The following is a 15,023-nucleotide window of genomic DNA, read 5'->3' as shown; positions in this document are numbered from 1 at the left end:
ATTCTTTTCATTCATTTTCCTTTACTCTGCTCCTTAGCAGTTATTTCCACCATTCTGTCTTCCAGCTCACTTAACTGTTCTTCTGCCTCAGTGTATTCTTCTATTGATTCTTCCTAGAGTAGTTTCAATTTCAGTTATTGTGTGAATCATCATTGTTTGCTTATTCTATAATTCTTCTAGACAATTATTAAATGTTTCTTGCATTTTTTCCATTCTATTTTCAAGATTTTGGATAATTTTTATTATCATTACTCTGAATTCATTTTCAGATATATTGCCTATTTACCCTTTATTTATTTGGTCTTGTGGGTTTTTGTCTTCCTTCTTTATCCCAATGAGGACTTTCCTGGTGGCTCAGATGGTAAAGAAATCTGCCTGCAATGCTGGAGACACTTTTTCAATCCCTGGATTGAGAAGTTCCCCTAAAGAAGGGAATGGCAACCCACTCCAGTATTCTTGCCTCAAGAATTCCATGGACGCAGGTACCTGGAAGGCTATATTATATAGTCCATGGGATTGCAAAGAGTTGGATGTGAATGAGCAACTAACACTTCATGCCATCCTAATGATATATCTTTTTATTTTGTCTAGCTTATTGTGTTACAGATCTCTCATTTTCTCAGGCTGCAGAGTTATTTATCTTGTTTCTGGTCTCTGCCCTCATTGAGTGAGGTTGGTCTAGTTTCTTGTGAAAGTTTCATGGTGGGAGGGATTGGTTCCTGTGTTCTGGTGGGTGGACCTGAATTTTTTCCAGTGATGGGCAGGGACATGTCAGAGGTGTACTTTGGGGTATCTATGGGCTTAGTATGACCTTATTAGGACTGTTGGCTAATGATAGGGTTTGTGTACCTGTCTTGCTTGTGGTTTGGCATAGCAATCTGGCACTGTGTGCTCCAGGCAGTTGGGTGGAGTCACGACATTGATTTTGATGGTGTAATGGGAGCTGTCACCAGTTTATATTCCCAGGGGCCAAGACTTATCTGACTGTCCACTGTCCTGGACTTGTTCTCACCCTAGAGTCTCAGGCCTGAACTTTGGTCTGGGAACCAAGACACCACAAATCATTCATCACAGCAATAAAGGGGAATTGCTTTAAAAAAAGGAAAACAAAACAACAACAAAAGAAAAAAGACTTAAAAAAGACACATGATAAAAGTAAAATCAAACAAAGAGAAACAAGAACAAAGGAATACACACACACACACAAGAAGTCAAAACAGAAGCAAAGAAAGCAAAGTACAAGACAGCAGCCAAACAAACAAAAAAACAAAATAAAAGAAGAAATCCATGAATTAAAAAAAGCAGAATTAAACAGAAAATAAAAAACTGAAGCAGAGTGCCAACTGAAAAATAAAGCAAAGAAAATGAAAACATGAAAATGGTAAGAAAAAAAAAAAGAACAACAGAGAAGCAAAGTTAAAACTATATTTAAAGGATCTATATATATTTTAGTCATAATTAATAGAAGAATCCAAAATGCAGTTCTTGGGCGCAATCTCAAAAATGACAGGATGATCTCTGTTTGTTTCCAAGGCAAACCATTCAGTATCACAGTAATCCAAGTCTATGCCCCAATCAGGAAAGGTGAAGAAACTGAAGTAGAATGGTTCTATGAAGACCTACAAGACCTTCTACAACTAACACCCCAAAAAGATGTCCTTTTCATTATAGGGGACTGAAATGCAAAAGTAGGAAATCAAGAGATACCTGGAAGAACAGGCAAAATTGGCCTTAGAGTATAAAATGAAGCAGGGCAAAGGCTAACAGAGTTTTGCCAAGAGAATGCACTGGTGATAGCAAACACCCTCTTCCAATGACACAAGAGAAGACTCTACATCTGGACATTACCAGATGGTCAATAACAAAATCAGACTGATTACATTCTTTGTAGTCAAAGATGGAGAAGCTCTGACACTCAGTTCAGTTCAGTCACTCAGTCGTTTACAACTCTTTGTGACCCCATGGACTGCAGCACGCCAGGCCTCCCTGTCTATCACCAACTCCCGGAGTTTACCCAAACTCATATCCATCGAGTCGGTGATGCCATCCAACCATCTCATTCTCTGTTGTCCCCTTCGCCTCCTGCCTTCAATCTTTCCCAACATCAGGGTCTTTTCCAATGAGTCAGTTCTTTGCATCAGGTGGCCAAAGTGCTGGAGTTTCAGCTTCAACGTCAGTCCTTCCAATGAACACTCAGGACTGATCTCCTTTAGGATGGACTGTGGATCTCCTTGCAGTCCAAGGGTCTCTCGAAAGTCTGACAGTCAACAAAAACAAGAACAGAAGCTGACTGTGACTCAGATCATGAACTCCTTATGAACTCGTTGTTGCCAAATTCAGACTTAAATTGAAGAAAGTAGGAAAAACCATCAGAACATTCAGGTATAACCTAAATCAAATCCCTTATATGTATACAGTAGAAGTGACAAATAGATTCAAAGGATTAGATGTGATAGAGTGCCTGAAGAACTATGGACAGAGGTGGGTGACATTGTACAGGAGGCAGTGATCAAGACCATCCCCATGAAAAAGAAATGCAAAGGGCAAAATGGCTGTCTGAGGAGACCTTACAAGTAGCTGAGAAAACAAGAGAAGTGAAAGGCAAAGGAGAAAAGGAAAGATATACTCATCTGAATGCAGAGTCTCAAAGAATAACAAGGAGAGAAAAGGAAGCCTTCCTCAGTGATCAATGCAAAAAACAGAGGAAAACAATAGAATGGGAAAGACTAGAGATCTCATACCAAGGGAACATTTCATGCAAAGATGGGCACAATAAAGGACAGAAATTGTATGGAACTAACAGAAGCAGAAGATATTAAGAAGAGGTGGCAAAAATACACAGAACTATACCAAAAAAAAAAAAAAAAAAGATCTTCATGACCCAGATAACCACTCTGATGTGATCACTCACCTAGAGCCAGCCATCTTGGAATGTGAAATCAAGTGGGCCTTAGGAAGCATTATGACAAGGAAAGCTAGTAGTGATGATGGAATTCCAGTGGAGCTATCTCAAATCCTAAACGATGATTCTATTAAAATGCTGCACACACTATGCTGGCAAATTGGGAAAATTCAGCAGTGTCCACAGGACTGGAAAAGGTCAGTTTTCATTCCAATCCCAAAGAAAGGCAATGGCAAGGAATGTTCAAAATGTTGCACAATTGCACTCATCTCACATGCTAGCAAAGTAATGATCAAAATTCTCCAAGCTAGGATTCAACAGTACATGCTCTGTGAACTTCCAGATGTCCAAGCTGGATTTAGAAAAGTAGGAGGAACCAGAGATCAAATTGCCAACATCTGTTGGATCATCGAAAAAAGCAAGAGAGTTCCAGAAAAACATCTATTGCTGTTTTATTGACTATGCCAAAGCCTTTGACTGTGTGGATCACAACAAATTGTGCAAAATTCTTCAAGAGGTGAGAACACCAGACCACCTTACCTGCCTCCTTAGAAGTCTGTATGCAGGTCAAGAAGCAACAGTTAGAACTGAACATGGAAGAATTGACTGGTTCCAAATCAGGAAAGAAGTACGTCAAGGCTGTATATTGTCACCCTGTTTATTTAATCTATATGCAGAGTACATCCTGTGAAATGCTTGGCTAGATGAAGTGCAAGCTGGAATCAAGATTGCCAGAAGAAATACCAATAACCTCAGATATGCAGATGACACCACCCTTATAGCAGAAAGCGAAGCACTATAGAGCCTCTTACTGAAAGTGAAAGAAGATAGTGAAAGTGTTGGGTTAAAACTCAACATTCAGAAAAGTAAGACCATGGCATCCAGACTCATCACTTCATGGCAAATAGATGGGGAAACAATGGAAATAGTACAGACTTTATTGTGGGGGCTCCAAAATCACTGCAGATGGTGACTGCAGCCATGATACTAAAAGAGTCTTCCTTCTTGGAAGAAAAGCTATGACCAACCCAGACAGCATATTAAAAAGCCAAGACATTACTTTGCTAACAAATATCCATTTAGTCAAAGATATAGTTTTTCCAGTAGTCAATTATGGATGTGAGAGTTGGACTATAAAAAAAGTTGAGCCCTGAAGAATTGATGATTTTGAACTGTGGTGGTGCTGGAAAAGACTTTTGAGAGTTCCTTGGACTTCAAGGAGATCAAACCAGTCAATCCTAAAGAAAATCAGTTCTGCATATTCATTGAAAGGACTGATGCTGAAGCTGAAATCCCAACACCTTGGTCACCTGATGCAAAGAACTGACTCATTAGAAAAGACTCTCATGCTGGGAAAGATTGAATGTAGGAGGAGAAGGGGACGACAGAAGATGAGATGGTTGGATGGCATCACCGACTCGATGAACATGAGGTTGAGCAAGCTCTGGGAGTTGGTGATGAATAGGGAAGCCTGACGTGCTGCAGTCAATTGGGTCACAAAGAGTCAGACATGACTGTGAGACTGAACTGAACTGACATATATTTTAAAAGCAAAGAAAAAAGTGAAAAAGAAATGAAAGAAAACCAAAAAATCAGAATAACAGAAAACCAAATAAAAGCAGAAGTATATGAAAATTAGGACCTGTGACTAAAAGTATCCCAAAAGATTAAATAATAATAATAATAATAATAAAAAACAACCATAACAACAGAGAAAAAATAAATAAGAAAACCAAAAAAGAAAACAGAACCATGCTTGCTTCGGCAGCACATATACTAAAATTGGAATGATACAGAGAAAACTAGCATGGCCCCTGCACAAGGATGACACGCAAATTCGTGAAGCATTCCACATTTTCCCCATATAACCCCACCCACAGTGAGGAATCTCCACAATAAAGAGGAAACACCAATTGCCAGAATACAGAAAGGCCACCCCAAACACAGCAACATAAACAAGATGAAAAGGCAGAGAAATACCCAGCAGGTAGAGGAACAGGATACATGTCCACCAAAGCAAACAAAAGAGGAGGAGATAGGGAGTCTACCTGATAAAGAATTCCGAATAATGACAGTGAAAATGATCCAAAATCTTGAAAGCAAACTGGAGTTACAGATAAATAGCCGGGAGACAAGGATCAAGAAGTTTAACAAAGACCTAAAAGAAATAAAAAAGAGTCAATATATAATGAATAATGCAATAAATGAGATCAAAAACACTCTGGAGGGAACCAACAGTAGAATAATGGAGGCAGAAGATAGGATAAGTGAGGTAGAGGACAGAATGGTAGGAATAAATGAAGCAAAGAGGAAAAAAGAAAAAAGAATTAAAAGAAATGAAGACAACCTCAGAGACCTCTGGGACAATGTGAAACACCCAACATTCGAATCATAGGAGTCCCAGAAGAAGAGGACAAAAAGAAAGACCATGAGAAAATACTTGAGGAGATAATAGTCAAAAACTTCCCTACAATGGGCAAGGAAATAATCACCCAAGTCCAAGAAACCCAGAGAGTCCCAAATAGGATAAACCCAAGGTGAAACACCCCAAGACACATGTTAATCAAATTAACAAGGATCAAACACAAAGGACAAATATTAAAAGCAGCAAGGGGAAAACAACAAATAATACACAAGGGGATTCCCATAAGGATAACAGCTGATCTTTCAATAGAAACTCTTCAGGCCAGAAGGGAATGGCAGGACACACTTAAAGTGATGAAAGAAAACAACCTACAACCCAGATTACTGTACCCAGCAAGGATCTCATTCAGATATGAGGGAGAAATCAGAAGCTTTACAGACAAGCAAAAGCTGAGCGAATTCAGCACCACCAAACCAGCACTTCAACAAATGCTAAAGGATCTTCTCTAGACAGGAAACATAGAAAGGATGCATAAACTCAAACTCAAAACAATAAAGTAAATGGCAATAAGTAAATTATTGTTCATACTTATCAATAATTACCTTAAATGTAAATGGGTTGAATGCCCAACCAAAAGACAAAGACTGGCTGAATGGATACAAAAACAAGACCCATCTATATGTTGTCTACAAGAGACCCACCTCAAAACAAGGGACACATACGACTGAAAGTGAAGGGCTGGAAAAAGATATTCCATGCAAATAGAGACCAAAAGAAAGCAGGAGTAGCAATACTCACAGCAGATAAAATAGACTTTTAAAAAAAGGCCGTGAAAAGAGACAAAGATGGACACTACATAATGATCAAAGGATCAGTCCAAGAAGAAGATATAACAATCATAAATATATATGCACCCAACGTAGGAGCACCACAATATGTAAGACAAATGCTAACAAGTATGAAAAGGGAAATTAACAATAGCACAATAATAGTGGGAGACTTTAATACTCCACTCACACCTATGGATAGATCAACTAAACAGAAAATTAACAAGGAAACACAAACTTTAAATGATACAATAGACCAGTTAGACCTAATTGATATCTATGGGACATTTCACCCACAAACAATGAATTTCACCTTTTTCTCAGGTGCACAAGGAACCTTCTCCAGGATAGATCACATCCTGGGCCATAAATCTAACCTTGGTAAATTCAAAAAAATTGAAATCATTCCAAGCATCTTTTCTGACCACAGTGCAGTAACATTAGATGTCAATTACAGGAGAAAAACTATTAAAAAGGCAAACATATGGAGGCTGAACAACACTCTGCTGAATGACCAACAAATCACAGAAGAAAAAAAAAAAAAAAGAAAGAAATCAAAATATGCATAGAAACGAGTGAAGATGAAAACACAACAACCCAAAATCTATGGGACACTGTAAAAGCAGTGCTAAGGGGAAGGTTCATAGCAATACAGGCTTACCTCAAGAAACAAGAAAAAAGTCAAATAAATAACCTAACTCTACACCTAAAGCAACTTGAAAAGGAAGAAATTATGAACTCAAGGGTTAGTAGAAGGAAAGAAATCTTAAAAAAATTAGGGCAGAAATAAATGCAAAAAAGCAAAAGAGACCATAGCAAAAATGAACAAAACCCAAAGCTGGTTCTTTGAGAAGGTACATAAAATTGACAAACCATCAGCCAGACTCATCAAGAAACAAAGAGAGAAAAATTGAATCAACAAAATCAGAAATGAAAATGGAGAGATGACAACAAACAACACAGAAACACAAAGGATCATAAGAGACTGTTATCAGCAACTATATGCAAACAAAATGGACAACTTGGAAGAAATGGACAAATTCTTAGAAAAGTACAACTTTCCAAAATTGAACCAGGAAGAAATAGAAAATCTCAACAGACCATCACAAGCATGGAAATGGAAACTATAATCAGAAATCTTCCAACAAGGAAAAACCCAGGACCAGACGGCTTCACAGCTGAATGCTACCAAAAATTTAGAGAAGAACTAACACCTATCCTGCTCAAACTCTTCCAGAAAATTGCAGAGGAATGTAAACTTCCAAACTCATTTTATGAGGCCACCATCACCTTAATACCAAAACGTGATAAAGATGCCACAAAAAAAAAGAAAAGAAAACTATAGGCCAATATCACTGATGAACATAGATGCAAAATCCTTAGCCAGATTCTAGCAAACATAATCCAACAACATATTAAAAAGATCATACATCATGACCAAGTGGGCTTTATCCTGGGGATGCAAGGATTCTTCAATATCCATAAGTCAATCAATGTAATACACCACATTAACAAATTGAAAAATAAAAACCATGTGATTATCTCATTAGATGCTGAGAAAGCCTTTGACAAAATTCAACATCCATTTATGATTAAAAAAAAAAAAAAACCGAGAAAGCAGGAAGAGAAGGAATATACCTCAACATAATAAAAGCTATATATGACAAACCCTCAACAAACTTTATCCTCAATGGTGAAAAATTGAAAGCATTTCCCCTAAAGTCAAGAACAAGGCAAGGGTGCCCACACTCACCACCACTATTCAACAGAGTTTTGGAAGTGTTGGCCACAGCAATCAGAGCAGAAAAAGAAATAAAAGGAATCCAGATAGGAAAAGAAGAAAAAAACTCTCACTGTTTGCAGATGACATGATCCTCTACATAGAAAACCCTAAAGACTCCACTAGAAAATTACTAGAGCTAAACAATGAATATAGTAAAGTTGCAGGATATAAAATTAACATACAGAAATCCCTTGCATTCTTATACTCTAACAATGAGAAAACAGAAATAGAAATTAAGGAAACAATTCCATTCACCATTGCAACGAAAAGAATAAAATACTTACGAATAAATCTACCTAAAGAAACAAAAGACATATATATAGAAAACTGTAAAACACTGATGAGAGAAATCAAAGAGGACACAAATAGATGGAGAAATATACCGTGCTCATGGATGGGAAGAATCAATATAGTGAAAATGAGTATAGTATCCAAAGCAATCTATAGATTCAATGCAATCCCTATCAAGCTACTAACGGTAACGGTATTTTTCACAGAACTAGAACAAATAATTTCACAATTTGTATGGAAATACAAAAAACCTCGAATAGCCAAAGCAATCTTGAGGAAGAAGAATGGAACTGGAGGAGTCAACCTGCCTGACTTCAGTCTCTACTACAAAGCCACAGTCTGTGGCTTTGACAGTGTGATAGACACTGTCTATCACAAGCCAAGACAGTGTGATACTGGCACAAAGACAGAAATATAGATCAATGGAACCAAATAGAAAGCCTGGAGATAAATCCACACACCCATGGACACCTTATCTTTGACAAAGGAGGCAAGAATACACAATGGAGAAAAGAAAATCTCTTTAACAAGTGGTGCTGGGAATACTGGTCAACCACTTGTAAAAGAATGAAACTAGAAAACCTAACACCATACACAAAAATAAACTCAAAATGGATTAAAGATCTAAATGTAAGACCAGAAACTATAAAACTCCTAGAGGAAAACATAGCAAAACACTCTCCGACATTAACCACAGCATGATCCTCTATGACCCACCTCCCAGAATATTGGAAATAAAAGCAAAAATAAACAAATGGGACCTAATTAAAATTAAAAGCTTCTGCACAACAAAGGAAACTATAAGCAAGGTGAAAAGACAGCCTTCAGAATGGGAGAAAATAATAGCTAATGAAACAATGGACAAAGAATTAATCTCAAAAATATACAAGCAACTTCTGCAGCTCAATTCCAGAAAAATAAAAGACCCACTCAAAAAATGGGCCAAAGAACTAAACAGACATTTCTCCAAAGAAGACATACAGATGGCTAACAAACACATGAAAAGATGCTCAACATCACTCATTATCAGAGAAATGCAAATCAAAACCACAATGAGGTACCATTACATGCCAGTCAGAATGGCTGCTATCCAAAAGTCTACAAGCAATAAATGCTGGAGAGGGTGTGGAGAAAAGGGAACCCTCTTACACTGTTGGTGGGAATGCAAACTAGTACAGCCACTATGGAGAACAGTGTGCAGATTCCTTAAAAAACTGGAAATAGAACTGCCTTATGACCCAGCAATCCCGCTGCTGGGCATACATGCTGAGGAAACCAGAATTGAGAGACACGTGTACTCCAATATTCATCGTAGCATTGTTTATAATAGCCAGAACATGGAAGCAAACTAGATGCTCATCAGCAGATGAATGGATAAGAAAGCTGTGGTACATATACACTATGGAATATTACTCAGCCATTAAAAAGAATACATTTAAATCAGCTCTAATGAGGTGGATGAAACTGGAGCCTATTATACAGAGTGAAGTAAGCCAGAAAGAAAAACATCAATACAGTTAACTAATACATATATATGGAATTTAGAAAGATGGTAATGATAACCCTGTATGCAAGACAGCAAGAGAGACACAGATGTATTGAACAGTCTTTTGAACTCTGTGGGAGAGGGCGAGGGTAAGATGATATGGGAGAATGACATTGAAACATGTAAATTATCATATGTGAAATGAATCGCCAGTCCAGGTTTGATGTATGATACAGGGTGCTTGGAGCTGGTGTACTTGGATGACCCAGAGGGATTGGATGGGGAGGGAGGTGGGAGGATTGTTCAGGATAGGGAACACATGTACACCCATGGTGGAGTCAAGTCAATGTATGGCAAAACCAATACAATGTGGTAAAGTAAAATTAATTAATTAATTAAAAATAAAATAAAATAAAAACTGAAAAGAAAAGAAAAGAAAACAGAACCAAAACCATAATGAATCAAAGCATAAAAATAATAATAAATGCTTTCCCAGGGTCTCAGCTCTGTTTCCTGTTCCCACCATGAGCCACAGTCTCCCTATGCCTGCTCGGAGGCCCTTCAGTGCTGGGGTGGGTGCTGGGTTCTGGGCCCACTGTAGGCTCTGTGAGGGCATCTGGTGCTGTTCCCTCATTTGCTTACCCTCAATGTCCATAGGTATCAGAAGTAGAGCATTTTCTTTTGTGGGACACACACTGTGCTTTTTTTTCCTTTTTCTTTTTTGAACTTTGAGCAGTTTTTATTTTCGATCAATCTATCTAGATTACAAAGATCTGACAACAGGTAAAGTCAGTACAGAATCATAGCCAGGATGCAACTGGATAGAGTGTGCATTTGTGTATTTAGCAACGTGTCCCCAATAAAATGATAAAAAGCCAGTTACTTACATTTACAGTTATATGTTTCACATGAAAACCAGTTCACCTCTGCATGTGGGCCACTCACAAGAGTCTGTTTCTGAGGCTGCCCTGGAGGACTTGGGTCTGCTTCAGTAGGGACAGGGTGTGGAGATGGCATAACTGCTTAAATCTGGGGAACACCCGTGGAGCCAGGTGAGCAGGGAACTCAATGGCCATGGGTGCAAGAGATATTGCCCTACTGGGAGACTTTTTCTTGTCTCCAGCGGCAGGCACTCAATGTGCAGGGCTGACAAGACCTTCCAATGGCAGCTGATGGCATGTGGGGAGAGAGAGGCTACAGGGGTGGTTCCACTCCCTGCATGTGACTCAACAGCAGTGCCCTGCTTCCATGGCAGTCTAGTTTTCCTCCAAAGGCATTCCATCTCACATATTTCCTCCCTCCTCTTCCCTCAGGCTGTCTTCCCACAGCTGGTAGCAGTGCTTATTTTGGGATTGCTTTCCAATTCATAGGCTCCCTCCCAGGCCCATGCACAGCAATGAGCATGCATCCCAGTCCAGGGTATGTTGGGCATGTACATGGATCGTGTGGTTCTCACTTTATCCAGACTCACAGATCAGCTGCTTCATTCTCTTTTGACAGTCTCAAATGCTTCCCTTCTTCACCCCAGGGTGCAAATCAGGTGCTGCTTTCTCTCCTCCTTCCTACTCAGTTACATGTGGATCTATATGGTCCTTTCTGGTGATCAGGTCTCCTGGTAGTGTTCAGCCAGTGTTCTGTGAGTATTGCTCCAAGTAGAGATGTATTTCTGATGCAGTCATGGAGAGAGATGCACTCCACATACACCCACTCCTCAACCTTCTTGGAACTCCCCTATCTTTTGTATTTGTAATTAAAATTCTTGAAGACAGTATGGTGGTGGTGGTGGTGGTGTAGTCGCTAAGTTGTGTCCAAATCTTGTGACCCCATGGCCACGCTTCTCTGTCCTTGGGATTCTCTAGGCAAGAATACTGGAGTGGGTTGCCATTTCCTTCTCCAGGGGATCTTCCCAACCCAGGAATTGAACGTGAGTCTCCTGAGTTGCAGACAGATTCTTTACTGACTGAGCTACGAGGGAAGACAGTATGAAGACTGAGTTACGAAGGAAGTTATAAGGGAAGACGGTATGGGGATTCCTTAAAAAAACTAGAAGTAAAACCAACATATGACCCAGCAATCCCACTCCTAGGCATATACCCTGAGGAAACAAAAATTGAAAAAGACACATGTATCTCATTGTTCATTGCAGCACTATTTACAATAGCTAGAATGTGGAAGCAACCTAGATGTCCATCGACAGATGAATGGATAAAGAAATGGATAAAGAAATGTATATGTGGTACATATACACAGTAGAATATTACTCAGCCATAAAAATGGTGGCATTTGCCTCAGTACTGGTGAGATGGATGAACCTAGAGCCTATTATACAGAGTGAAGTGAGTCAGAAAGATAAATATCATATTCTAACATATATATGGAATCTAGAAGAATGGTACTGAAGAACTTATTTACAGGGCAGCAACAGAGAAACAGACATAGAGAATAGACTTATGGACAAGGGGAAAGTGGAGGAGAGGGTGAGTTGTACGAAAAGAGTAACATGGAAACTTGCATTACCATATGTAAAACAGATAGCCAATGGGAATTTGTTGTATGACTCAGGACACTCAAACAGGGTCTCTGTGTCACCCCAAAGGGTGACATGGGGAGGGAGATGGGAAGGAGTTTCAAAAAGGAGGGGATATATGTATATCTATGGCTGATTCATGTTGAGGTTTGACAGAAAAGAGCAAAATTCTGTAAAGCAATTATCCTTCAATAAAAAATAAATTAAAAACAAAGATAATAAATGTGAGGTGTTTTAAGCAAAAAACTTTTTGATATTAAAAAAATCTATTGGAATGTTTTTATTTTTTAATTTTTTTTATTAGTTGGAGGCTAATTACTTCACAACATTTCAGTGGGTTTTGTCATACATTGATATGAATCAGCCATAGAGTTACACGTATTCCCCATCCCGATCCCCCCTCCCACCTCCCTCTCCACCCGATTCCTCTGGGTCTTCCCAGTGCACCAGGCCCGAGCACTTGTCTCATGCATCCCACCTGGGCTGGTGATCTGTTTCACCATAGATAATATATATGCTGTTCTTTCAAAACATCCCACCCTCACCTTCTCCCACAGAGTTCAAAAGTCTGTTCTGTACTTCTGTGTCTGTTTTTCTGTTTTGCATATAGGGTTATTGTTACCATCTTTCTAAATTCCGTATATATGTGTTAGTATACTGTAATGTTCTTTATCTTTCTGGCTTACTTCACTCTGTATAATGGGCTCCAGTTTCATCCATCTCATTATAACTGACTCAAATGAATTCTTTTTAATGGCTGAGTAATATTCCATGGTGTATATGTACCATTTAAAGTTGTTTTCTGGTGACATTACCTGTATTTTCACTTATAGTCTTTTCTTTTCTCTTAAAAATATTAGTTATTTCCATAGTAAAGTCTTTGATAGTTAACTCCAGTGTCTTAATGACCTGTGGAACTGTGTCTGTACCCTATTATTTTTCCTATGGGTTTTGCTTATTTGACAACGGCACACACTTTGTACTGAAAATAGTATTTTTTAATATCGTACTTCAAAGGTAATTCATTCTTTTATTTTTGATCAACAAGTTTTGGGCTAATCACTTCAACGTGGTCATGGATTAGGGTAATTCAAGGCTGAGTTGTAATTTGAGAAGTTTGTTTCTTATCTATTTCACGTTTGTTCTGGAGATAATCCTTTAGGAATTCTATCTGAGACCTTGGGGTGTTCATTTCTCTTCTTCTGGTACCTCTCAATGATAATTTTTTCCCCCATACTGAAGGATGTTAAGGCTCTATTCTGCTCCTCAGAGACATTTTCCTTGCTTTCTTAAACCCCTTTTCAGTATCAAGGTTAAAAATTGAATGTAGTGTAGAGTTGATTTCCTGTTACTTCCTCTGACTATCAGTTCAGTTCAGTTGCTCACTTGTGACTCTTTGTGACCCAAAGGACTGGAGCACACCAGTATTCCCTGGCTATCACAAAATCCTGGAGCTTGTTCAAACTCATGTCCATAGCGTCGGTGAGGCTATCTAACCAACTCATCCTCTGTCATCCCCTTCTCCTCCTGCTTTCAATCTATCCCAGCATCAGGGTCTTTTCTAATGAGTCAGTTATTCACATCAGGTGGCCAAAGTATTGGAACTTCAGCTTCAGAACCAGTCCTTCCAATGAATATTCAGGACTAATTTCCTTTAGGATTAACTGGTTTGATTTCCTTGCAGTCCAAGGAACTCTCAAGAGTCTTCTCCAACACCACAGTTCAATAGCATCAATTCTTCAGTGCTCAGCTTTCTTTATAGTCCAACTCTCACATCCATAACTGACTACTGGAAAAAACATAGCTTTGACTAGATGGACCTTTGTTGGCAAAGTAATGTCTTGGCTTTTTGATATGCTGTCTAGCTTCATCATGGCTTTTCTTCCAAGGAGCAGGTGTCTTTTAATTTCATGGCTGCAGTTCCCATCTGCAGTGATTTTGGAGCCCCCAAAATAAAGTCTGTCACTACCTCCATTGCTTCCCCATCTATTTGTATGAAGTGATGGACCAGATGCCACGATCTTTGTTTTCTGAATGTTGAGTTTTAAGCCAACCTTTTCACTCTCCTCCTTCACTTTCATCAATAGATTCTTTAGTTCTTCGCTTTTTGCCATAAGGATGGTGTCATCTTCATATCTGAGGTTACTGATATTTCTTCCAGAAATCTTGATTCCAGCTAGTGCTTCATCTAGCCTGGCATTTTGCAGTACTCTGCATATAAATTAAATAAGCAGGGTAACAATATACAGCCTTGATGTACTCATTTCCCAATTTGCAACCAGTTTGTTTCTCCATATCTGGTTTTAACTGTTGCTTCTTGACCTGCATACAGATTTCCCAGAATGCAGGTAAGGTGGTCCTTTCCCAATTTGCAACCAGTTTGTTTTTCCATATCTGGTTTTAACTGTTGCTTCTTGACCTGCATACAGATTTCCCAGAATGCAGGTAAGGTGGTCTGGTATTCCCATCTCTTTCAGAATTTTCCATAGTTTATTGTGATCCACACAGTGAAAGGCTTTGGCATAGTCAATAAAGCAGAAGTAGATGTTTTCTGGAACTCTCTTGCTTTTTCAATGATCCAACAGATGTTGGCAATTTGATCTCTGACTCCTCTGTCTTTTCTAAATCCAGCTTAAACATCTGGAAGTTCTCAGGTCATGTACTGTTGAAGCCTTACTTGGAGAATTTTGAGCACTACTTTCCTAGCATATGAGATGAGTGCAGTTGTGAGGTAGTTTGAATATTCTTTGCCTTTGCCTTTCTTTCGGGTTGGAATGAAAACTGACCTGTAATAGTCCTGTGGCCACTGCTGAGTTTTCCGAATTTGCTGCAATAGTGAGTG

At 38.8% G+C, this 15,023-nt stretch overlaps 1 protein-coding gene and 1 non-coding gene across 3 annotated transcripts in view; one reads left to right on the top strand and one right to left on the bottom strand.

The window, feature by feature from the left end:
- Positions 1-15,023, bottom strand: part of GABRG3 (gamma-aminobutyric acid type A receptor subunit gamma3) — a 794,189-nt gene that overhangs the window by 101,406 nt on the left and 677,760 nt on the right. The gene's annotated exons all lie outside the window — the stretch shown is intronic.
- LOC136147540 (U6 spliceosomal RNA) lies at positions 4,655-4,761 on the top strand. Its single transcript, XR_010659213.1, has one exon. It is a non-coding gene; the product is annotated as a U6 spliceosomal RNA (small nuclear RNA).

The sequence above is a fragment of the Muntiacus reevesi genome, chromosome 15 (genome assembly GCF_963930625.1).
Source record: "Muntiacus reevesi chromosome 15, mMunRee1.1, whole genome shotgun sequence".
NCBI classification, from domain to species: domain Eukaryota; kingdom Metazoa; phylum Chordata; class Mammalia; order Artiodactyla; family Cervidae; genus Muntiacus; species Muntiacus reevesi.
Note: the sequence above shows the minus strand (reverse complement) of the source record. Positions and strands in the feature narration are given on the sequence as shown.